General features: G+C 43.6%; 2 protein-coding genes across 5 annotated transcripts in view; one reads left to right on the forward strand and one right to left on the reverse strand.

The window, feature by feature from the left end:
• Positions 1-709, reverse strand: part of NRG4 (neuregulin 4) — a 128,167-nt gene extending 127,458 nt beyond the window's left edge. For 3 of the 4 annotated variants that reach the window (XM_059912687.1, XM_059912686.1, XM_059912688.1), the window contains exon 1: positions 150-255. The gene's annotated coding sequence lies outside the window, so the exon portion shown is untranslated. Of the gene's footprint in view, positions 1-149; positions 256-655 lie in introns of those variants that run through there. The other variant, XM_059912689.1, reaches the window with a different exon arrangement.
• The window catches only part of TMEM266 (transmembrane protein 266), a 137,843-nt gene continuing 113,571 nt past the window's right edge, over positions 409-24,680 (forward strand). The window contains exon 1 of the mRNA XM_059912681.1: positions 409-520. The gene's annotated coding sequence lies outside the window, so the exon portion shown is untranslated. The remainder of the gene's footprint in view (positions 521-24,680) is intronic.

The following is a 24,680-nucleotide window of genomic DNA, read 5'->3' on the forward strand; positions in this document are numbered from 1 at the left end:
AAATTCCCCGGGTGGGGCCCCCTCGGCCTCCACACTTGTTGCTTCCCGGCCCCGCCGGCCTCCACCTCAGACCTTCTCTCCGCGACCCCTTCCTCTCTCCACAAGCGCACGCGCAGCACCCCCCTCCCCCGGCCCCGCGACCCCCTCACCCACGCCACGAAACCGGCGCGCTCCGTTCAGGCCCTGGCGCCGGCCGAGTCCCCAGCCCCCATCCCCCTGCCCGGTTCCCGCCGACTGCCCAGCCCGCAGAGGCCGCCGTTTCCTAGACAGCCGCGCGGCCGCTCCGCAGCCTCCGGGGCGCGCGCGCCGACGGCGGGAGGCGAGGGCGCAGGCGCGGGCCCGGGCGAGTCGCCGGCGCGTGGCCGCGCGCGCGCCCCCGAGCGCGGTGGGTGGAGGAGCGGAGGGAGCGGAGGCAGCGGCGGGCCGCGAGGGGGCGGGGGGGCGGAGAGGGGAGCCCCGGGAGCGCGAGTCGCGGCCGGCGCCGCTGCAGAGCCGAGCGAATCCACAGCCCGGGCAGCAGGTATGTGTCCCCGCAGCCGGCCGTGGCCGGGGCTTCCCCTGCCACTCTGCCCGAGTCCTGTGGCCGGGGCGGGGGTGGGGGCCGTTCAGGGTTTGCAGGGTACGTGTCCGGGAGAGCTGGGATCTTACCACTGACCTTCATCCCCTCTGGTCGCTGTAGCAAGGCGAGGGTGCCTGGGGCAGCCTAGGGCTTCAGCTCCAGCCTGGGGATCTGCTTCTTGTCACATGCTTCTTATTTATTTTTGCAAACTGCCCTGGTTCGGGTCCAGCTGCAGATGCCTTACCTCCTATTCTTTGCCTCCGTGTGCCATCTTGCATTTATTAATAAAACATGCAAGCTGGGGGTTGGGGATTGCTGCTGGGGGGAATCCCATTGCAGTATAACAAGCGGGTGCCTATTTTAGGTTTTCAGGCGTGGTATTGAGGTGGAAATCCCACACCCTGGGGATTTGTAGCTTTGTTGATCGTGACCACTTCCTAGTGGGCTTCCCCCATTTGTCTGGAGGCGCCACAGCGGCAGGATGGACTGATAGGAAAGGATGGTGGGTTTTCACCGTCAGGCCAAAATCCCGTTCTAGGGACAGGTGCAAGCTACGGCGGACAGTTCCCTGCTTGCTAACTTGCCAGGGTGGCTTAAAACCAGAAAATTGTTTCTCTTGATTGCAGAGAGGAGGCCTTGAACAGAATCCCTGAGACTTGCATACTCAAACTCATTAAGGTTTTGCATCTGAAGATGACTAAAGCTTGCCACCTGTTGGAAGTTAGACCCCATGAAATCCCCCATAATCTAGCCCACCAATCCCTGTTTCAGTCACTAATACTGAGATAGCAATAGGCCCATATTGATTCCTTCCGTATTCTTTAATACTGCTTGGCTTTTGTCTCTTTTAAAATTAAACCTACCTATGATTTGATGCCCCATAGGTTATAGATTGAAATTACATGATTTGTTTATATTCCATACACATATAACATCATATCCTAAAGAGTAAATTTCTCTTCAGTGTATATGTTACCTGTTTCCCCAGCTTTTCACCTTGCTTCAAGAAACAGTTCAAAAAGTGGGATGTATGTAACTGATTACCTTTCTTTTTTTTCCCCCTGAAATACTGTGGTGAAAAAAATAGTAAAAGCTAGAAGTATAGAATGAAAATGGTTACCACAAGATGTTGGGATATGGCAGCAGGACTGTAATTTCTTCTAAAATATACAGTAGTCAGAGTGCCACATCTAATCATGAGAACACGTTTCTTAAATGCTCATATGTGCCAGGTACTGAGCTACAAGCTATTGGTGCATATCTCATTTCATCCTCATAACAAACCTGTTATCTCCGTGTTGAAGATGAAGAGACTAAGACTTAGAAAGGTTAGCTAACTTGCCCAAGGTCACACAGCCAGGGACAGGATAAGGATGCAAACTCTAGTGCATCTGATTGCTGGGGGGTCGGTGGCGGGGGGTGGGATGAGAGTAGCCTTTAACCCTGGTGCTGCTGTTCCATCTACATTTTCATTAAGATCAAAGCTTATGCATGAGGACACAAGCTTGGATCTGATTTTCCATTTCATAGATTTCACATCAACCTTTGCGGCTCTCCAGTACGAGAAACTGTTGTTTCAGAATGGGTTTGTGTGGAATTTTTTAAGGTGGCACTGAGCCCATAAACATGGGGTTCAAGACGTTTCCGTTCAACTCTCCCAAACAAGCAATTAAGTTCAAAAAGTTGTTTCCCTTCAGATTTAAATCTATAAAATGTATATGCATCAGGTAGAATGAATTACGTTTTTCATTATCACATCCTACTCCAATCTTCTTGCTGCCCTGCACACTATCTTCTGGTCTCGCTGCCAGTCATTAGAACAACATTGTCTGTCATACTTGTGTGTGAGTGCCTTAACCAGGTGAAGGAATCTGTACAAGTCGTGGACCATAATCCAGTCTCTGTGATTGTAGCAGCTCTTCATTTGAAAGTTTTGGAATTTGTACAGTCAACAATGGATATAAATTTAATCTTTTTTTGTAAATACATTATTATAATGCAGGTATTGGATTTTGCTACACATTCCTAACAGTTCTCACAGACTTAGAAATCACTGTAGTTGCATCAATGGGAAATTCACTTGGGGGGCTACAAAGTTTTATGCTCAGGTCACATATTTGAGATGGTGGTGAGAAAAGTACAGCTAAGTAGAAGGGGTTATTTGAAAATTATATCCCATGGAAATTACAGATTTAATGATAAATTGATGAATAATATTAGGTCAGAAATAAAAGACTCTTGTAAATTCTATAAGCTCTGTTTTCTTTCTTGGGCGATATGACTGGTTTTAGGACACCATGATGTTACTTTTTTCATTATAGTCTATTTTGTTGATAGTAAAGCAATTTGTTATAGCCGTTTTGCCTCATGGAAATCACTCGGTTTTGGAAGGGCGCAGCCCCAGTGCTTATGGAAATGCTGAGATGGAGTCTTTCTGCCCTGAGGATTTCCAGTCTATGATCAGATAAACTCAGGATGAGTCCTGATGTTACTGGGGAAAAAGCAGAAAGCAAAGAGAGAGGTACTGCTTGATTCTGGGGAGCAAATTGGTTTTCCTATGGGGAGCACCATTATCTTCTTCAGTCAGAAGTCTCATAATTAAAAAGCATCTAAGAAGTCTACTTTCTTCTATTCAAGCAGGATTTTATTTACTGCAGAGCTGAGCACCCTTTTTTGGTGCAATGGTCAATTTGAGGAATGTTAAAATGTTTCTGACTACATATTTGTTTTCTTGAAACATATGTTTACACTGGGAAAAGCCATATGAACAAATATGGATGCTTAAGCATTATTTTTTTTATTCCCCTCATCAAGGGCTTTTTTTTTTCTTTTTTTTGGAAGTGGGGAAGCAACTAAAATTTTTCCAAGCTATATAACTAGCATGCATTGCAGTGACTGATTGTAATGCACATTTTAATGCATTGTTGAGTAAGACACTGGGAACTGGCATATTTGTCTTTCCTTGACTGACCTTGTAGGCTACTTAGTTGTGAAATGTCTTGTTTTCTTACAGTATTTCTTAACTTAGTAGTCTCTAAAATGAGATTTTTTTTTCAATGTCAACAATCTTGAATCACAGTAGTTCACAGCTTACTCTGAAATACTTGATTTTCACCAGTCTTCTTTTTCTCTCCTTGATGGAAGCTATAGCAAGGGTTTTAATTTTATTTAGAAAGCAGTTCACAACCTGCAAGTTAAGCCATCCCTTTCCAGACTGAACCAGTCAGAGTTCACAAATGCTGGCCAGGCACACCCACCGTAGGACCTTCTCCTACAGTCCAGGTCTCATGTGAGAACCCTAGACCTCCTGCTGGACTTTCATGCGCTCATTTTCCCCATATGGAAGATGTAAGAGGTCCTAAAGTGAGCTCACACCAGTGGGCCTTGGGTGCAAGGTAGGATGGAGGCTACTTATAGGAAAGAGTCAGGAAATCACTTCTCCTGTACCAACACTAGTCTATATTGTGATTTCTGCTTGCAAATATGTATTCATTATAAAATGTTTGATCATTACATAAATATAGAAGGTAGAGGTCCATGATTAGAATCTTTGATATTCTTATACCTTAGTGAGACCACCATTAATAGTTTGGTATAGATTTCTCAGGATTTTTGAATGTGGATACTAAAATGTTACTGTTTGTCAACAATACTATACATAGATGCACAGTATTTTGCAGTTTCTCTTCTTGCACTTGGTAGTAAACTTTGGACCTCTAGAAGGCCCTTGAATGGCATACTTCCAGACACGGCCACAATGGGAACTAGATGAGAGGAGCCCTGTAAGCAGGGGTAGAGGAAGGGAACTAATGTGTGCTGGGTAGGAACCCGGCATGAGCTGTGTCCAGGGATAGGTAGTTTCACATTCCATATCTCCTTTAACCCTTTGCAATGACCCTTTGTGGTCAACTGTTTCTAGATTAGGAGAGAAGAGCCCAAGGTTCATGACATAAGGAGCAGAGCTGAGATTCAGACCCAGGTCAATGTGGCTCAAAATCTGGGCCTTTTCCTTCTTTTCACTCTGATTGCAGGATGGAGAACGCTGTGCCCCATCGTTCTCTGGCCTCCCATCCTCCTCTGCCTCTGCCCATCCACACAGGCCTCCTTACTGTTCCCCCACCTCAGGGCCTTAGCACTAGTGCTTCCGTCTCCTGGACTGCCCTTCCGGCAGATTCTTGCATGGTTTGCACCCTCACCTCTTTTTGGCTTTGCTCAAAGTCTCACCACTCCTTTAAAACTACACGCCCTCCCACAGGCATTCCTGTTCCTCCTCCCTGCTTTGCTTTATTCATAGCCCTTCTAAATATACTATATAAATCTCCCCCAGAGAATGAACACTCCAGAGCACAGGGATTTTGTCTATTTTGTTCACTCCCCTAACCCTGGTGCTGTGGAAAAGAACTGACAAGTCACCGTGGCATCCTTGAGTGTTTCCAGCCTCCCACACTTCTTGTTTTTTGTAGCCCTTACAGTTCCTGGTAGTGAGCAGTGAAACCTCTCAAATGCAAAGGCTTTATATGTGTTTGGGGGCAGGGGGAACAGCAAGGAAAGTAGAGAAGAATCGGGAGAGATCTTGTCTTACTCTTGAGTCGAGGTTAGGAAGAGAGGAACCTCCCAGGTAGAGTCAGCCCCGTAAAGATGAAAAGAAAGTCTCCTGAGGGCTGGGCTGTATAACAAGGCAGCAAAAGCTACATGCGGAGATGGCCTGGGTTGGAGAGGAGACCTGTGTGGGTTCCCCTCTATTTGGAGTGCAAAATATTTTGAAGACTTCCAAGAATGATGCTCCAGATTCCACCAACTTTCCCATGGCATGAGTCACTAGAAAGGAAAAGGAATCTGTGGACACTCACCCAGGCAGGTTAATCACTGCACTACCAGCATCAGCATCTTGCTTTTGTTTTTTTTTTTTTTTAATACCTGTTGGTGTCTTCCCTGCTTAAGCCAGGGTGTCAAAGTTCATTGCCAAAGCACTTATCCCATGTGTCTGAGTTTTGCAGAAAGCGTGCACCAACAGCATAACAGCTTGAGATTCTTTGGACCCAAGCAGTCCCAGACTCCCAGTTACCTTTCATTCATCTATTGTTTGCAGTAGTTCTTGGCTGCAGCAAAATGATGGGCATTTGGGGCACTAATACAGCCTCAGAACACTTTAGAATTGAGTACACTGGGATGCAGGAGGGAGTTAATGGTTATGGGATGAAGTTCCCGTGGAACTACTCCTTAGCCACAGGGAAGCCTCATTCTCCTTTTTCTCCCCTCCTCCCCCTCCTCCTCCCCCTCCTCCCCCCCTCCCCTCCCCCTCCTCCCCTCCCCCTTCTCCCCTCCTCCCCTCCTCCTCCTCCTCCCCCTCCTCCTCTCCCTCCTCCTCCTCCTCCTTCTCCTCCTCCTTTTCGGTGTCTTTAATTGCTGCCCTAGGCAGTCGGAATTATCTGCCAGGAGAGAATTCCCCTCCAAGAAAATGCAGCCTTCCTAAAACTGCTTTTGATTTGTAATGGAAACTACTCAGTAGCTAGGACAGGGGCTGATAACTCAGTTCCCACAGCTCATTAAAACAATGAATTTTAGTAAGTATTTCTGCCTTTTGCAGCCCAGGTTTTTGGAAGTCCAGACTGCGATCAGGCAGCTGTTCTCTGGATTTCATTCTCAAGCCATAGCGCATGCAATGCTTTCCGCTGCCCTTGGTTCGAAACAAGTCCGAAGCGAGTTATTTCATCCGTGATTCTCTCAGTCTCCCACCCCAGTTTCAGAACTGCCATCATGTCCAGCCAATGCCATATATAGTATGGTCAAGTACCTTTCTCCCATAACAATTTCCCTTCAAACAGTTAAATCTTTGATTTTACCTGAGTTTGACGCAGTGTTTTTAAAAAACAATTTCTGTGACACTTGCTAATTCTCGTTTAACCATGGCTACTAAAATTTGTTAGTTTTGCCCTTCAAAACAAAAGAACAAGGTGAATTATATTGTAATCCCTCAAATAAAGAAAATGTTCCATTGTTTGGGGGGGCATAGTCTCAAAAAAAAAGCCTGGAAAATTCTCTCCCATCTCTCCCTGTCCTTTCATTGTTAGTTTCTACCCGGGACTCTATCTGTTATCACTCCCCACTTCATGTCCTACCAGGAACCCCTGTCCCCACCCTTCTACGAAACAGAACTCTTAAAGGTCACGCCTGATTGCCTAATCACAAATCCAATGGCCCTTTCTCAGATTTCGTTCCTGTTGGCTCAGCAACATCTGACCCCATTGACTTCCACTCCTTGAAATGCTGGCAGCTTCTTCCTAATGTGTCTGGTCTTTCCTCAGCTCTTATCCTTCCTGTTCTATCAAGAGGCAGTCCGGAGAAGCAGTTAAGAGGGTGGGCTCTGCCCAGGGGGTGAATCCTGGCTCTAGCCCTTGCTAACTGTGTGACTTCGCAGGAGTGATTTACAAGCCTGTGCCTCAGTTTCCTCCTCAGTAAAATGGGAAGAAGAAGAGTGGCTATGTCATAAGGCTGTCAGGAAGAGGATGAAATGAGTGTGCCTAGAAAACAGTAAGCGCTCAGTCAATATCACCTTTTATCATTATAACTTCCTGTTTGGATGCCTTTGGAGACTCTCTTGTAGCTGCAAGATAAAACCGTAACTTTAGCGCCTGATTAGTTTGCTTCCTGCCCCTGACCCTTTCCAGTGTGTGCCCACTTCCGAGCCTTTGCTCTGACTCTCCTTCCCTGGCCAGAGGAGGGAAAGAGAGCTGAGGGCTGTGCCTGCCTGGAGGCTCTGAGCACAGACCGCCTTGTAATGAAAGACATCCTCCCTTGGGCACCAAGCCTATCCCTCTCAGGCAGATTATAAATTACTTAAGGATACCAGCTGTGATTTATACTTAAAAAAAATATACGCCTCAACATTTAGCACTATACTTCACACATAGTAGGAATTTAACTCATATCTTTGAACTGCCAAAACATTATAGGTTTTCTTGGTCCATCCAAAATCCTTTTTCCTCCTTCACTGAAACTTCTATTGATCAGTCCTAAAGCCCATTTAAGCTTTATATGGGAAAATTGAGTCAACACCACAGGGCGAGTTAACCACTTCAACGTTTTTGGAATGAAGAGGGATATACAGAAATCATTAAAATAATGGGAGCACAGGGAATAATTTAATGCTTTTTAAAAGGAGTTTGAAATCCTACCAACCCATGAAGCTGTTAGGATTTTATAGTGTGTGGAGCTTTTTTCTGTCCTCACACCATCACTCCCAAGTAAAGTGAACTCTGAGGGTGTAAGTGGCAAATCTTCAGACCTTGTCACAGGCCTGCTCCTGAGCCACTGTGTTCTAGTCCTGTTTTCTTTCCCCTTACTACCCAGGTGAAGAGGACATTGAGGTTGAATGAAGATCAAAGGAAGGGCTGCCTACTTAAAAAAAAAAAAAAAATTATTCCCATTCCTGATGTTCTTCGTTCTTCGTTGGCATGGCAAACATTCCATCAGTTTCTGCTGTGTCTCTGAGGTCGTATACAGTCACAGAGTTGGGCTACCAATAAAACCAATAGAAGTTGTGCTCCCCTGGAAGCCTTAAGGACCATGTTCTTTGCGTCTTGAGATTCTATAGCAGGGTTTTTAAAGCTCGGCACTTTTGGGACCGGATAATTCCTTGTTGGGGGGGGGGGGGCTGTCCTGTGCACTTTAGGGTGTTTAGCAGCATCCCTGGCTTCTACCTATTAGATGCCAGTTGCACTACCACCCTCCCCCAGTTGTGATAACCAAAAACGTCTCTACACATTGCCAAATGCCCCCTGGGAACATTTGGCATCTCCCATTTGAGAACCGTTGCTCTATAGAATCAATCAAGAAAACTCAGCATCTTACCATTTTGTAGAATACCAGAGTTTAGACAGTTGGGGGCAATTGAAGGTAAAGATTTTAATAGCTATGAAAGGTAAATTTGGGTTTGAAATTACTAACACAGAGAAAACTTAGGGTCAATAAGCAGTTATAGATTATATCATAAATAAGAAGAAGTAAACAAATAAAGCAGTTACAGAAATTGAGACCATTTTACTCCTAAAGGTCTCAGGTCTGAACACAACAGCACATTCTAGGACTGTTTCAATCATCCTTGGAGTATTTTTGTTGGAATTGTATTTAAGTGCCCCACATACTTTTAGGCCTTTGACAGTAAGTATATTAAACCAAAAATCATTAATATTTCTAGAGAAATCTTGGTTGATTACCATTGGAAAAAATTATATTTGACCTAAGGTAGGCTGGCTGTCTTCACCAGAGGCTGCTTCTGACCACAAACCTGCTTGAAAACAGCACTTTTAGGCACTTCAGGGGTGAAGTAGGAATGACAAGGCACTTTGGGCTTTGGTGAAGGGCAACAGTTGATCAGCGATCTCCATGGCTGTTAGAAAATTTAACTGTATACTTGTGATTTGAAACCCACCTCCAACTGACAGTCACCATTGTGTTCTTTCTAAATGCAGTAGCTAATTTGTATGCCACACCCCAAAACTGAAAGTAATAGTTAAACATACTGCTTTCTGAAAAACATTAAGGCTCCAACCTTGGGAGAGACCTGCTTTGGTCAGAGGTCACATTTGATGTATTAATTGCCTTTGAAAAGGAAAAGCATACACAGAAGACCCCAAAATGCTCACTACCCAAGAGTCGAGAAATAAGCCTTGTGCAGTTTCTTGAATCAAGAAGGTCAGGTAGAATTACTGATTCCACAGGTAATTATGATCATCTTCAATGTTCCAGACTTGTGCTAATAGGTGAAAGGAACTCTAATGTCATGTCAGTGCTATGGACTGGATGGGGACCCCCAAAATGCATATGTTGAAACCCTAACCCCCAGTGTTATTGTATGTGGAGATAGGATCTTCAAGAGGTAATTAAGTGATGTCATAAGGATGGGGCCCTAATCTGATAGACTGTGTCCTTATAAGAAGGGAGATCTCCCTCTCCCTCTCTCTCTCTCTCTCTCTCTCTCTCTCTCCCCCCCTCCCTCCCTCCCTCTCTCTCCCCACCCCCAGTGTGAGGACACATCAAGAAGGTAGCTGTCTGCAAGCCAGGAAGAGAGCTCTCACCAGAACTAGACCATACTGGCACCCTGATCTTGGACTTTCAGTCTCCAGAACTCTGAGAAAATAAGTTTCTGTTGTTTAAGCCATGCAGTCTATGGTATTTTGTTATGACAGCCCAAGCTGACTAATACATCCAGCATCCTCATTGTATAGATGAGGAAACTGGACCCAGAGAGGTAAACGACTTTCCCACGGTCAAGCTACTAGTCAATGGTAGAACTGGAACACAAAACCTAGGTTTCCTGACTCTTAGTCCAATGTCTGTTCCCCTTTCCCCACTGCCTCGGGTCATATAGCACTTTTATTCATTATCTTTAGAACCCGTGGCTCATCACAGTCTTTATACTTGCCCTGTTTATCTCAGCATTGTTGTGAGGATCAGTGAGATGGTACAAAAAAAGACAGTTTAAATTTCTGAACTACAAAATATTTTACTAATATAAATATCATACTCAACTCAGATTGTGCCTGGATAGCAGGAATCTATTTGGCTCTGAAAATTGTAAGTTGACCTCTAGTCAAGTCGGAACTTCTGTGAGGTAGTATTAGGCCAGGAGGTCTCAGGTAGGAGGGTTGGCCCTTAGCTTTAGGGAATGAATCAGAGGACAGAGAAGGCAGAAGGAGGTAGGGCACCTGGTTCAGTGGCATACCATCTCAAAGAACAGCTGAGAGCAAGACAACTGCTCTTTTTTGTTGAGTTGTAAAAGTTGTGGGTGATGTGAGTTTGCCTAGTAAGAGAAATGTCCCTCTTATAAGGACAGAATATCAGAGCTGGAAGAGAGCTTGTGGTACCACTTGGAGTTCCTGGTGGTAAACAACAGAACAGTTTATAAACTACAAAATATTTTATAAATGTAAATACAACCATTCTCAACTTTTATTGCATTTATTGAAAATATATCATGAAGGAATATGCTTATCTGAAAGTAACAGAAGGTCTGAAAAACAGTGGCTTGAATAGGTAAATAACTTATTTTTATCATGTAAGAAGTCTAAAGGTGGTGGTCCAGGCTTGCCTTGCTGCTCAGGGATATCATCAGAGGCTAGGGTTCTATTTAGCATTTTGTTCCTCATGGTCATGAGCCATTGCTTCACCTCCAGACATTTCATCTGTATTCCAGGCAGGAGGAAGGAGAGGGACAAATGTGAAGTGCAAAAGCTTTCTCCTCTCCGGGTTTTGCCTTCATATTGGGGAAGGGACTTATTCCTTTATTCTATTAATCAGAACTGTATCACATGGCCACTTCTTAATTCAAAGGCATCTGGGAATTCAAGTATTTTGCTTTCTAGCTTCTAGTGTAGAGGGAAACAAGGGAGAAAAGGATTGAACGGGGCTTGTGAGCCAAGTTAAAATAACTATCACAGAAGAGCATGGCATTTCTGCAGAATCATAGGGGGCTAGAGAGCCAGCCTCAGCCAATAAGCAAGGTGGCCAGGCACAGCTCAAGGGCACTGGGCACTCCTGTACTCTTCTAGGCTGGTCACTTCCAGTCAGCATTCATGCCATACCCCTGGACTTCTCATTCCACCACAGCTAGACTTTTGCATTCTTAAGGATTCAAAGTCCTCAGCTGAGCCTGGGTCACATTTCCATGCTGTAGTATATGGGAGGGGTAGGGAATGAGACAATATGGCCTCCTCTTGGGCTTCCATGATGGACCAGGAGGGAGTCTGCCCGCAACCCATCTTGGAATTCCTCCAAAAAGAGAGGGTACTCCAATGCTTTGTAGCCATAAGGGACAAATATTCACCATCCCCCTATTTTATAGATGGGGACCCTGGAGCCCAGAAGGAGGAAAGGGCTCAGGCTGTACCACTGAGTGGGTGAAGGGCAGAGGCAGGGTTTTGTCTTATCCTCATGCACCCAATCTGGTTGGTTCCAGGGAGGCAGCTCCCCTCAGAGTCTTCCCCTCAGAGTCCTTGACATTCCCTAAGGTGAGGGGATTTGTCCTTGGAGGCAGCCCCTCCTTTTCCCAGTAGTCTGTGGGCAGTTCCCTTTCTCTCCCCTGGACCTTCCCAGCAGCTCCTTCCTCTTTGTATAATGTCTTCCTTTCCAAAAGTAAGAACTACCCTCCCACCTTGCAAGCAACATTTAGGACTCTTCTAAGAGAATACTGACTGGGATTTTTTTAATGAAGATACTAGGTGGTAAGTATCCCCACCTTCTAAAGAGGAACAGCTAGGCACAACCGCTCAAGATTTATGTAAAGGTGGTTGAACTTTTCTGGCCGCCATCGCGCACCTATAGCCTGTGTGAAGAAAAGACTAGACATTCAAGGAGAGTTGATTCCCTGGGAAGAGTGAGGGACGGTGCAATGGTGGGGGGTGGGAGAGCAGGGAGAGGCTTGATTCCTTCCAGAGCACCATCAGTTTTGTGCCCCTGACTCAGATCCTTTGGAGATTCCCATAAGGCCTTTTCAGAAGCCATAGCTGCATCCCACAGCACATTCAGCATTTGGACACCAACCCAGAGAATGCTGTCAGCCGAGGGAGATCTAGAAACAGTCAAGTGCAGAGATTTTAGTCCCTTGACTTCAATCCTTGACAACTCCCCCACCCCAGGCCCACCAGTGATCCTGGGAAGCCAGAGCCATGGAAGAAGGGGAGGAGGAGAGAAAGCAGATTTCACCCCCTTCCCCATCACAAGACCTCAAGCTGTGGGTCAGTCTGAGCCATGATCAGGGGAAGAGCTTTGAGCTGGATGTGAGATTGAAAACTTGATTTAGACCAGATGAGTTTTTTTTTTGAAACACCTGAAAATTAGTCTTAATTGCTGAAATGGGGTGGTTCTCGAAAGTGTGAGTAACCAGAAAGCTATGGAGTCTGTTTGAAGACAAAGCTTGGAGAGAAATAAAGCTGTCTCTAGTCGTAACCACATTCAGGCTGTTGTTACTCTCCTTTTCCAAAGATAACATTCCAAGTTTTGAGAAGAAGCACTGGACTAAGGCATGAGGATTTCTGGAGTCCAGCCCCAGCTATTGCACACCCTAGGAGGGTAGCTCTAGAACAGTCACTTTACTCTTCTGGGCCTTGGCATCCTCTCCCCAATTGATGGGATTGTGCTTTGTGGTTTAGGTGTCCCAGAATGATTTCTGTACTCCTCTGAACCATGCAGTGACTTAAAACAGCAGGACAAAATAATTCACACAGTGAGTTTGCTTTACAAATTATACTTCGGTTATATTTGTTGGAAGAGTCAAGCACAGATGAATGGCATCTGGCAGGAGAAAACCTTAGTACATCTGAAACCCTTAATTATACACGATAGGCAGCTCTGTAGCTTGGTCTGTGTCAAAAGATGCCACGTTATCAAATGACACGTGGTAGAGATATTCAGAGTTTTTGCAACAGCTTGTTCATCTGTAGCATGATTGGCCTGTGTCAGACAGGTAGCATCCACGTCTTCACCTGAGTCTGCATTTGAAAACCTGAGCGCTCCTCTCTTTAGATTAAAGCCCTTTTGTCTGGTTCCTGTGGAGATGAGTCCGTTGAAATTGATGACACTCAATAGGAAGTTTGGGGCCCATAGCTAGTGACACGTATTTATTTCCAGAGTTTGTATGTAGTTAAATACTATCACCACACTAGGTATAAGTTTTATACACAGCTCTTTATGTATTTTATTACATATGTAATATATAAAAATCACACATAAGTAATACATAAATTAGAAATACTTTTCCTGCAATAAGAAAATCATATGTAATCCTACTACCCTATAGATAATTATTATTCCCCTTTTGTTCCTATCCTTTCAGGCTTGTTATACATGTATACATATATTAATTATCTTTTTCTTTTCATTATTATTTTGGTAAAATACACATAACATAGAATTTACCAGTTTGACTATTTTTAAATGTACAGTTCAGTGACCTTAAGTACATTCACATTAAGTTCTGGAGACCTACTGTACGAAATAGAGCCTGTGATTAAGTACATTCACATTGTTGTGCAGCCATCACCACCATCCATGTCCAGAACTCTTCATCTTGTGAAACTGAAACTCTGTACCTGTTAAACACAAAAACTCCTTTACAGCTCCACACCCCCGTACACACACTTTGTGTTATTGATGTCACAAATTTTCTCTTTGTATCTTATCTTATATTTTTAGATAGTATACGTTCAGTTTAATAACCTGCTGAAGACAGCAAGGAGGCCTGTGTAACGAAAGTGCTGTGATTAAGCGGGTAGGAAATAAAACTGGAAAGGGAGCTAGCAGGGCCTTGTGGACCATGGTGAGCACTTGGATTTCATTTAAAATTAACTGGGACATCTTTGCATAGTGGAGGGCAGAGGAGTAACATGACTTAGTTTGTCTCAGAAGGTTCACTGGGCTGCTTTTTAGAGCTTGACTGGCAGGGGGTGGGAGAGGAAACAGAAGAGCAGTGGGGAGGCTCTTTCAGGTGGGAGTTGATGATGGCGTGGATCAGGTTGCTCTCAGTGGAAGCGGAGGCAAGCGGTTGGATTCTGGATATATGTTGAAGGCAGAGCCGGTAGGATTTGCTGATGGATTGGATGTGGGGTGGGAGAGAAAGAGGAGTCAAGGTTGACTTCAAGGTTCTGGGCTTGAGCAACTGAATGAAATTGCCATTTCCTGAAGTGGAGACGGAGGAGGAGGAAATTTTAGGTGGGGGGAAATGAAGAGTTCTGTTTCAATCACGTTAAGTTTTACAGTCTATTAGGTGTCTCACTGAAGAAGTCAAGTAAGCAGCCAGATATGCAAGTCTGGAGTTCAGGGGAAAGAATGGGGCCAGAGATAGAAATTTTGGAGAAAGCATGTGTGGATGACATTTTAAGCCATGAGATTGAATGAGCTCACCTAGGCCCTGGCAGAGAGGATAGATGGATAAGGTATGAGGCTTGAGTAATGAGCCCTGGGGCACGTCAACATTTAGAGGTCAAGAGGAGGTGGAGGACCCAGGGAAGGAAACTGAGAAGGAACATCCAATGAGGGCAGAGAAAAAGAGAACAAAATATTTCAAGAAGAAGGAATGAGTGGTCTGTTGTGTCTAATGCGGCTGAGAAACTGAGTGTTGTATTTAGCAACATGAAGGTCATGGCTCGTACTTGGGATGCGGCTCCCGTCACCAGGGTCTGTGTCTAACTGATGATGTGGGGGGACTCCTGAATCATGCAATTCTCCTTCCTTTTAGTGCTTCTGATTCTTAGTGTTCTTCTGTCAGATATTCACATACGTTTTGAAATTGGGGCTATATTTTGTCTACACAGATGCTTCACCAAATCCTGTCTGGGAGGAGAGGAGGACACTTTGGGTCCTCTAACTTTCCTTCCTGAAAGATCTATGCCATATTTCTTGATAGAAAATCACATTCCCTGTCTTAACAGTTACCACTTATGTAAAAGAACTTTACCTTTTAGCTGAATGTTAAACATCTCATCCTCCAGGAGATAATTATCTAATTTTCTAAATCAGTTGACTCAAAACAAGTATTCTCTCTTCTCTTGGACCTTCCAAGCAAACAGGTGTTTTTTTCCTGCCTCACAATGGAGAACAGTCTTGTTTTGGTGTGATCTGTGCTTTAACCATCACTAGTTCCCCTTACATTCATCAACCAACAATTATTTAACAAAATTCCAACAATAGACTATATTATATGCATCGAGTCTAATTGGAGAAAGGAACTCTCAGGAAGAGTTTATCAAGTCCCAGGCACAAGTGATTCCCACAGTCAGGGCAGGAAGACCTCAAAGGAAAGCAGGATTGTGAGAAGGTGTGGAGGGTAAGAAAATGTCATGCCCTGGGAAGGCGGGGGGTTAGCTGGGCCTCAAAAGGTAGAAAGGATTTGAAGAGGTAGAGTAAAAGATAATCATGCCAGATATTTGACATCATAGTCAAATTTAATGCTGATTGCAATTACAGTTTATAGTGACAGATTGGCCTGAAGAGATGTCAGAGATAATTCACATTGAATCATGAACCCATGAAACCCATTCACACTGGCCTGTGCTTGAGAGGCCTATGATATCAAGATTCTAGATTACCTTTCAGAGGGATATTGATGGTATATAGTGGTAGTGAGGTGCCTTAGAATTTAGAAATAAGATTGCCTTAATTTAGCTCTTCAGTCTCATTCATGTATGAGACACTGAAGATGTATGAATACAGATAGATAGGTCCAGTGTTCAAAAGCCTCGAATGGTGGCCCCAAATCCCCCCAACTGCGAAAGATACTCACATTAAGTCCCCAGAACCTGTAAATGTTAACTTATTTGGAAAAAGATGTGATTAAGTTAAGGATCTTGAGATGAGATAATTCTGGATTATCAGTATGAGACTCACGGAGAAGAAGACGTGGCAGTGTGGCCACGGAGGCAGAGATTGGAGTGATGAGACCCAAGCCAAGGAACACCTGGAGTGACCAGAAGCCGGAAGAGGCCAGGACCAGATTCTCCCCCAGAGCCTTCAGAGGGAGCCCAGCCTTACTGACACACTGATTTTGGACCTTTGGCCTCCAGAACTGTGAGAGGATAAATTTCTATTCTTTAAAAAGAATACCACCAAGTTTGTCGTACTTTGTTATAGTAGCTACAGGAAACTAATGCAGGTGGTGTTAGTTATTATGGTATTAAACAGATTGTAAATGTGGGTTTGGAAGAACCCAGTACTTTAGTTAAGGTTACCTGCTTTGTGATCTTAGGGAGGCAAGTCCAGACATAACTGTAATATAGCAAGTTTAAACATAATCATTTAACACCCTGTTTAGAGGACAGCTGTGTGAGTGGAAGTGGGGCAGTTGGCCCCAGACCATGGAGAAGAGGAGCCAGAAAGCCAGAAACTTGCAGTGAATGCTGCAGACAGGCGGGCCTGAACTTTGTGGTCTGTCGTGGCTCGGGGAAGGCCACTGGGCCTCTCTGTGGCCTGGATGGAGTCCCTTCCTCTTTGCTTGCTGGGTGGTGCCCTGCCTCCTTGCTTTCATTCCATACAACTTACAGTCACCGATCAGCTTCCAGGCGGGCTGACTCTGGGCCCCCGCCGGGGAACTTGAGCATTTTGGATCCTGAAAGAGAAGCTTTCTCTCTTTCTCACACACATACAGATCAATACATTTGCAGCCTTGTTTTTTATTTCTTGGGAGTTTGATTAGCATGATTTAGCTAATCATGCTAAGGTTGACTCAACCTTGAGATTGACAAAACTAGAAGCCGCATCCTGACGCTTACTGAATTTGCCAGCTAAAGCCACACGATGAGACTTTTTGATAGACAGCCTTCGGGTCTTCCGGAAACTATCTACTGTTATTGTTGATCCCTCCACGCACTCAGGGACATCATGCTTCTCCCTCAATTTAAAATCTGGGAAATGCACTTATTCAGCAGACATTTTTTCTTGGCACTCACATATAGGGGTGTCCTAAGGGGCTGCTGGGGGCTGGAGAGCTCCTTAACATGGCCTTTAGGGAGAATGACCTCAGCTCCTGTATTTGTTCCCTAGGGATGGTGTAACAAAGTACAACAAACTGAGTGGCTTAAAAGAACAGAAATTCATTCTCTCACAGTCCTGGAGGCCATAAGTCTAAGATCAAGGAGTCAACAGGGCTACATTCCCTCCAAAAGCTCTAGGGGCGAGTCCTTCTTTGCCAGTTCTGGTGGATTCAGGTCTTCCTTGGCTCGTAGCCTCATCACTCCAATCTCTGCATCTGTCTTCACTTGGCCTTCTCTGTCTCCTCTTCTGTCTCCTATAAGGAAAGCTTTCATTGGATTAGGGCCTACCCTACTCCAGTATAACCTTATCTTAACTAATTACAAAGACTGATTTCTAAATAAGATCACATTCTGAGGTTCTGTGTGGACATGAATTTTGTGGGGACACTATTCAACTGACTATATCTCCTCAAGTTGGAAAAGCTGCCAGGGCTGGAATGAGTCTTAGGTTATGCTAAAATAAATATGAGTCAACTACAGCACAGACTAAGTAGATACCAATTTGTAAGTGCATGGGCTGTAAGATAGTATAAAGAAGCTTGGTAATGATCAAGAGACCACCCTCCCTGGTGGCAGCAGTGATACACAATGATGTCTCCTGTTAATAGCCCTAAAGGCACCTCTCCAAACGGGGAACCTGCCCATCTGGCTCTCCTGCCCTCCTCTAATTCAGATCACTCCAGCAGTACTGCGCTCTACAGGTGGAACTAGTTCCCACATCACCTGCTGTTCTCTGTGGGTGTGGACACCTGTCTCCTGGTGCAGGGTCTTCACAGCTTTGTAGCTTTCCATGGACACTCTGGCAATTATTCCAAAGGCTCTTTTTCTCCTATTGGGATAGGTTTGTCTTCTAAGGGCTGCCCCACCCGTAGTCACTCTGGTTATCACCCAAGTTATTGACATCTTGGCATTTGTGCCCCGAGCTCAAAAGGTCACATGAAGGCATGTCTCCATGGCACTCTTGGACCCCATGGGACTCTGTGGAGAAGTTATTGACCTCGTCTTTAGTTAGGTTAACCTGTGATGTACTCCAGTGTTGGCTTTTTTCTGATCCTTCCCATCTCAATAAGAAGACAATGTGTTCTATGCCAGAGTGTTACATTCTAGCTTCCCAAACTGTCTTCTTATTCCTCATTCACTCATACGAGACCCGGGAGGGCACATTATGCAAATTAAACCGACCCTATAGGCAAAAACTGCCTCTCCCACCTTGCACTGTGCCTAGGCTACAGCTGTATTGGAGCAAAACATCTGAAACCAGTGAGAAGGGAAAAGAACTCAAGTTCTGTGGCTCCCAAGTTGCCACAGGACTTGAGTTCCAATTCCAGGTCATCCACTCACTGACAGTGTAGATCCAGGAAAGGTTTTTAACCTCCTTGAACCCAAGTTCTGTAAATTGTAATTTATCTGTAAATTGGGCCTAAAACTATATACTTTGAAAAGTTATGAAAATTTAGTGAGATGGCGAATGTATGTGAAAACTCCCAGCATTGTGCTGGTTGCACAGTCACCAGTCCATAAATCTGCTACCACGATTATGGGCAGAATCCATGACACAGCTGACAAAAAGTGATTGTCTGATAGCACCATGCAGATTCAGGAAAATGTCCAGTGAACCACGTGACTGTAATAACTGCCAAGAGTTAGTGTCTTTTCTCTAGATCTTTCCCCGTTTTCCTGCCCTTTTCTCTTACCTCAAAGGAAGAATTATTCTTCCTTTTCAAAACTAATAATCTCTGTATTCGTGATTCCATCCTTTCCACCTATGGCAGAACTGTATTTACATATTTCATCCCTTTACCTCTGTTGGCTGTATTCCGTCAACAAACCCAACTTGTGCCTTTGCTTAAAAACACTCTTCCCCCAACTTTGCAGCCCACTCAGGATACATGTAATCTCTCTTTCCATTAGCTGTCAAACTTCTTGAACACTTCTAAAATTGACTAATTCACAAATGTCTGTTTCACATGACCCTGTGCTGGGTACAGTGATGGACAGTGGGCAGCCGTCATGGCTGTCGGCAGAGGATCTCCTGCTAACCAGGTCTCCTGCTGCTCTGTCTTGAGCAAGATGGTGGCCAGATGTGAGCAGCTTCAGGTCTGGCCCTTGCCCAACTCTTTTCCCTCACACGGGGCCCATTAGTCTCTGTTCTCAAACCTCCGCCAGCTTAATTTCAGTTTCCTGAACTGTCTCAGGTTCTCTCCCACAATAAGGAGGAACACACTTCACCTGATTAATTCCTGTGTCTCCTTTAGATTCCAGCATTATTTGCTCAGGGAAACCTTCCATGCCCCCTCCCCACCCTATTTAGGACAGATTCTTCTTTTACATATTCATAGACTCATCACTCCCTGTGTTCAGACCACTTAACTCAGTTTCTAATTCTGCATTTGTGAGTGTGATTACTTGGCTTTCTTTTCCACCCTACCCTAAGCTCTAGGGGAGCAGGGACCATAACTGTTATTACTCATTCTATGCACAGCAGCTAATATAGTGTCTGTCTGGTGGTAGACCATCATTAAACAGTGGTAGTAGTGTCTTCCAGGAGCTAGTCGGGTAGCAAGTAGAAAATAATGTGTTCTAGTGCTTTGAGCAGAGTATTCTAATGGAGTTATATCCTGTATGTTAAGGGAGCACAGAATAGCAGCAATTAACTCACAAGGGTGTGGGTACAGGTGTGACGTAATCAGCACATAGCTCTGAAAAGATGAGTAGGCATTCGCTATGCAAATGTGACAGAGGGAAGGACTTAAAGAAGTGAAAGAACTTCATGAGTTGAGGGAACTGAGTGAGGTTAGTATGACTGGAGTGAAGGAAACATGTGGAGAAGTAGCAAGAGATGAAGCTGGACAATTGGGACGCAGATAATGGAGAGCCTCGCCTATTTCCTTTGGAATGTGAACATATGTGGAGAGAGCCAGAGATGGTCTTTAAGTAGGAAAATAGTATGACAGATTTGCATTTGAAAAAGACTTGTTTTGGCAACCGGAACTCTCAGACATGGCTGGTGGAATTATAAAATACTAGAGCCATATTGGAAAGCCGTTTGGCAGTTTCTTATAAAATTTAGCATACACCTATCCTGTGAACTGGCGATTCTACTCCTGCATATTTATCTAAAATTGAAAATATATGTCCAAAAAAGACTTACACAAAAATGTTCATGACAGCTTTTTTCATAAGAGCCAAAACTAGAAACAACTCAATTTTTCATCAACAGATGAACAGAAAAATAAGTTGTGGTATATCCATACAGTTGGATACTACTCAGCAATATAAAGGAACAAACTAGTGAAAATGCAGTGACCTAGATGACTCTCACAGACACTGTGTTGACTAAAGAATCCAGACACAAGATAATCCATACCATGTGATTCCATTTATATACAGTTCCAGAACAGGCAAAACTAATCTATGTAATAGAAATCAGGATATCAGCTGCCTCTGGGTATCAGGGGCTTGACTGAAAAGAATCACAAGGGAACTTTCTGAGACTACAGAAATGTTGTATATCTTGATTTGGGTGGTGGTTCTGTTCAAACCCATCAAACTTTACACTTATAATTTGTGTGTTTTATTGTGTGTAAATTATGCATCCATTTTTTTAAGTACTAGAGGAAAAAGACTTCTTTGGAAGCAGTTGGAGAATGCTGGAAGAGGGATTGAGAATTGAATTGGGGAGATTGTAACAATGCAGCTGAAAATTTTTAGGGCTGGGATTTAAGCTGTGGGTTTGGAAAAAGAGGGGATACATTTCTGGATTATTGAGGTGATAGGATTTTTTTTCTCTTCTCCCCTCAACCCCCTCCCCTCGCAACCACCTGTTAGTTCTCTGTATCAGTGCCTCTGTTATTTAGTTATGTTGTTCATTTACTTTGTTTTTAAAATTCCATATGTAAGTGAAATCATACAGTATTGTCTTTCTCTGTCTGTATTATTTCACTTAGCACCTCTAGGTCCATCCATGTTGTCACAAATGGCAAGATTTCATTCTTTTTTATGGCCAGGTAATACTCCATTGTGTGTATGTATGTGTGTGTGTGTATCTATAAATCTGTGTATCACCACTTCTTTATCCATTTTTCTGTTGATGGGCACTTAGATTGCTTCCATATCTTGGCTATTGTTAATAATGCTATAATTAACATAGGGGTGCATATATCTTTTCATTTTCTTTGGATAAATACCCAGGAGTGGAATTGCTTGATTGTACGGTAGTTCTATTTTCAGTTTTTTAAGGGGCCTCCATACTGGTTTCCAGAGTAGCTGCACCAATTTACATTACCACCAACAGTGCACAAGGGTTCCCTTTTTCCACATCCTCACCAACACTTGTCATCTCTTGTCTTCTTGTTAATGGCCATTCTGACAGGTGTGAGGTGATATCTCTCATTGTGGTTTTGATTTGCATTTCCGTGATGATTAGTGATGTTGAGCATCTTTTCATGTGTCTTTTGACCATCTGTATGTCTTCTTTGGAAAAATGCCTCTTCAGCTCCTCTGACCATTTTTTAATCGGGTTTTTTGTCTTCTAGATGTTGGGTTGTGTAAGTTCTTTGTGTATTTTGGATATTAACCCCTTATCAGATATATCATTTGCAGATATCTTCTCCCATTCAGTAGGCAGCCTTTTCATTTTGTTAATAGTTTCCTTCAGTGTGCAAAAGCTTTTTAGTTTGATGTAGTCCTATTTGATTATTTTTGCTTTTGTTTCCCTTGCCTGAGGAGACATCCAAAAAAGTATTGCTAAGACTGATGTCAAAGAGCATATTGCCTATGCTTTCTTCTAGAAGTTGTATGGTTTCAGGTCTTTTTCTATGGTGATCTTTTATTTATTTATTTTTTGCCACACGGCATGTGGGATCTTAGTTCCCTGACCAGGGATTGAACACACACCCCTTGCATTGGAAGCACAGAGTCTTAACCACTGGACTGCCAGGGAAGTCGCCCAGGTCTTACATTTAAGTCTTTAATTCATTTTGAATTTATTCTTGTATATGGTGTAAGAGAGTAGTCAGTCTGATTCTTTTGCATGTAGTTGCCCAGTTTTCCTAATACCGTTTATTGAAGAGGCTGTCTTTTCCCCATTGAATATTCTTGCCTCCTTTGTCATAGATGGATTGACCATATAAGTGTGGGTTCATTTCTGGGCTGTCTATTCTGTTCCATTGATCTATGTGTCTGTTTTTATGCCAGTACCATATAGTTTTGATTACTGTAGATTTGTAGTTTGAAATCAGGGAGTGTGATACCTCCAGCTTTGTCTTCTTTCTTAAGACTGTTTTGGCTATTCAGGGTCTTTTGTGTTTCTATACAAATTTTAGAATTATTCTAGTTCTGTGAAAAAATGCCATTGGCATTTTAATAGGGATTGCATTGAATCTGTAGCTTGCCTTGAGTGGTATGTTCATTTTAACAATATTAATTCTTCCAATCCATGAGCACAGTATGTCTTTCCATTTGTTTGTGTCATCTTTGATTTCTTTCATCAATGTCTTATAGTTTTTCTGAGTACAAGTCTTTTACCTCCTTAGTTATATTTATTCCTAGGCATTTTATTGTTTCTGATGTGATTGTAAATGGGATTGCTTTCTTGATTTCTCTTTCTGATGGTTCATTTTTAGTGTATAAAATGAAGGTGATAGGAATAACAAAACTTAAAAAGTGATAAGAGGAAAGAGTTAAGAAAACTTTGGGTTGTACCCTTTGGTAGTTGGTGAAAATTGGGAAGCAAGTTTTCGAGGGAGGTTTTTGGTGGTGGGAGATGAGTTGAGTTCCAGAAATGTGAGCTTGTTGTGCCCCTGGGGCACCTACACATCCAACAGGTGGAGTTAAATATGGGTCTGAAGCCTGGGGATATTCCAAGGCTGGAGATAAGGATGTGGGGTCGCCAAGAGGTAGGCATCATTGAAATCATCATGAATGGGAGCAGAGACAAGATCTAAAAACAGAACCTTGGAAACCTTGACATTTAAAGGGCAGTAGAGAACAAGGAGCCCATGAAGGAATCTGAGGTGATGTAAAAATGTGCCTCATAGAAGCCAAAGAAGGGGAAAGTGATTCAATAAATAGGCAGGGTTGACGTCAAATGCTGTAGCAGTCAGGTCAGAAAAGAACTGCTTCCACACCACTTCCTCTCTCCTAAGCCCTTCAAATCTCATCAGCTCTTTCCTCATGCTACTGGAATGCTTTTTCCTGAAAGTGGCCAGAGACCTCCAAGTCTCCAGATACCGTGACCTATTCCCAGCCTCATCTTCAACCTCCCTGCAGCATTTGACATTATTGACCATCTCCTTCTCCTTGAAATTCTCTCCCCTAGGCCTTTGTGACTCTATAGGGTCCTTATTACCCTCACGCAACTCTTAACCATGGTTCCCCTTCCTGCTCCTGAACATACTCATTCACTGAGGTTTTGCCTTCTTTTCTTCCCTTGACATCGAATTGAAGCATCTTCTCATGGTTAGATCTGTGCTGGGTGCTGATGATACCAGTAAGTGTAACACAGGCCTGGCTTCCCAGGAGTTGACAGCATAGCCACAGAGGAAGAAGAAAATAGATCTCAACAATATTGTATGCTAAAAAGTTATTAGCAGGGTTCTCTGGGAATGTGGAAGGACAACTGAGCCTGAAAAAGTTAGGAATGAAACAGTAAATAAGAACACATAAAGCCATGAAGGGGAAAGTCTAGGAAAGGATGGGATCCTCAGAGATTTCTATGGCTGAAGTGTATGTAGAAAATGTGGGGGTGAAGGGTGAGAGGAGGGTTGGAAATGTAAATGTGGAGAGGTAAATTGCAAAGTATTTTGTATAATCCTAAGGAGTTTAAGCATTGTTCTATATATATATAAGCAGTAGGGAGCCAGCTGGGGTCTTAAACAGAGGAAAGGTATGATCACACACACAAAAAAATTTTGGAAGGTAACTAGCTGAATGAAGGATAGAGAGACTGGGAGGAGGCTGGGGGGGCAGAGGGGCCAATTAGGGGGCTGTTTCCGTAATTCAAGTGAGAAATGATGAAGATTCGAATTAAGGTAGCAGTGAGAATAGGGAAGATGATGAAATTCCAGAAATATTTCTGATATAGACTTGAACAGATTAGGCAACTGGTTGGGAGATATGAAAGAGGGAGAGGTTGAGGATGACGGCACAGTTCTTAAATAGGGAGATTTGGGTCAGTGGTGACTCCATGATCCCAAATTAAAACCACAAGAATGGAAACAGCCTTTGAATGGAGGTAAACTAATGATTAAGATTTAGACATACTTGGCAATTCCCTGGCAGTCCAGTGGTTACGACTCAGCGCTTTCACTGCCAAGGGCACGGGTTCGATCCCTGGTCAGGGAGCTAAGATCCCACAAGCTGCGCAGCACAGCCAAAAAAAAAAAAAAAAAGATTTAGACATACTAATTTTTTTTTAACATCTTTATTGGAGTATAATTGCTTTACAATGGGGTGTTAGTTTCTGCTTTATAACAAAGTGAATCAGCTATACATATACAGATATCCCCATATCTCCTTCCTCTTGCGTCTCCCTCCCACCCTCCCTATCCCACCCATCTAGGTGGTCACAAAGCACCGAGCTAATCTCCCTGTTCTAT

Source organism: Balaenoptera ricei, chromosome 2 (genome assembly GCF_028023285.1).
Source record: "Balaenoptera ricei isolate mBalRic1 chromosome 2, mBalRic1.hap2, whole genome shotgun sequence".
Lineage (NCBI taxonomy): Eukaryota > Metazoa > Chordata > Mammalia > Artiodactyla > Balaenopteridae > Balaenoptera > Balaenoptera ricei.